The following is a 1838-nucleotide window of genomic DNA, read 5'->3' as shown; positions in this document are numbered from 1 at the left end:
AAAAGTCTACTAATGTTTTAAAGGTTTGGGCCTCTACTGCAATTATCCCTAAAATGAAAATTAGGTGGTCATGGTAACACTAAATATAAAGTTGGATAACCATGATGAAACAAAATCAAATTGGACGATCATGATGACACTAAGTATAAAGTTGGATGGTCATTAATAGATTTAACCTAATTATTGAGTCATTTGACACTTTTTATTGTCTCCAAGACACTTTGCTTGTCAGTTGACACTTTTTTCGTACGTCAGAAATTTGCATTGAAGGTCCTCAATGTTTCCAAATATTATGTCACACTCTTTTATCTTTTGTGTTTTGCTTATTTAAATGTGAGGGTAATTCAGCATTTTATGCTCTTTGATGGACTTTTAGATAAGCATCGTTATGAAGTACCATATACGCTAATTAATGTTAATGTTAAAATAAGACTGTGAGCAAAAAAAAATTAAGAATATATGGGATAACAAGTAAAGTTTAGGGATCTTTATTGAAATTAAAAAAAAGGATGTAATGACGAAAATCTCTCTTAGCCTAATTGTATAATTTACAACTCGTTTATCTTTGGGTATTGTACAAAATCTCTCCTTATCAAACCCATCATTGTGCATTTGATGTAAGGGAGCATAACGAAAATCGTGGAAAAAAAATACGAGATTCACAATCTTTTCCCTTTTACCGATTCAATCGCTAACACAAGAGATAGAGTATCAATAAGAAATTGATTTATACAAAATGCTAAGAATTCAAACTTGTTAATTGGTTTGAATACCAATAATTATATTATTATTATTTATTTTTTTTATTTTAGTGTAAAAATCAAACCTCTTTGTCGAGGTACCCGATTGAACATTTATCTCTGTAAATAAATGGATGTCGTCAACACACAATACAAAATAAAATATGAATATGCTCTCATTACGTTTAAGACAGCTACAATTATATTCTAACTTGATTTAGGATAGTTCATCATACGGATGTTTAGCATATCTCGTTCTATCTTTCATGGCTTCTAGTCACCTATATGATGAGCATGAACTAGGGACATAATAGTTTAGTAGATTCTATATTTTTATCACCTAATTATTTAGTGTTACGTCACGGGGAATGATTTCCACCGAAGATAAATAGGTTTACTCTTATTACATGAAATTGTATACAATAGCGTGATATACTAAATTTCAATTAATTGAATGAAGAGTTTAAGCACGTGAATGGAATTTGTAATAACTGTACTGGATCTAATACTAATAACGAGACTTTTTTAAATTCGAGCGAATAAAGCATATCAAAGTAAAACACAAAATAATAAGATGAAAATTATAGAATAACGATTACCTTTTGGAAGCCATAAAATTACTATATGAATGGTCTTCACAAGCACATACCTAGGTCATATCTTCTACCACACTCGTCAAATTGTAGCGAAATCTTTAGAAAAGTCAAGCCAAAAGTGTCTAGAATTTTCTTGGAAGAGATGTGATTTGGCCATAACTTGCAAATTTATGAATTTCATCTATTATCGAAACGCTTGTAGCATTTATCACATATATATAACATGGGTCCAAACCCATGCACCAAGTTCAAATCAAGTTACGATTACAAATAAATCAATTGAGTCTCCAACCATTGTTAAGGCACAAACCAACTCGTTTCAATATATAAAAATCCAATCAGTTATAGCACAACTTAATAAAATTCTAATAAACTATTCTATAAGGCAAGAATGAGATGGAAAAAGAACAAAAAATGGAAAGTGTTTAGAAAGAAATGTATAATCGTTTCATTTATCACGGTAACGCTATAACTTCCGCAGTTAATTTATCTTTAAATTTAG

This window comes from Olea europaea, chromosome 1, assembly GCF_002742605.1.
Source record: "Olea europaea var. sylvestris chromosome 1, O_europaea_v1, whole genome shotgun sequence".
NCBI classification, from domain to species: domain Eukaryota; kingdom Viridiplantae; phylum Streptophyta; class Magnoliopsida; order Lamiales; family Oleaceae; genus Olea; species Olea europaea.
The sequence above is the reverse complement of the archived record's forward strand: the minus strand, read 5'-3'. Positions refer to the sequence as shown.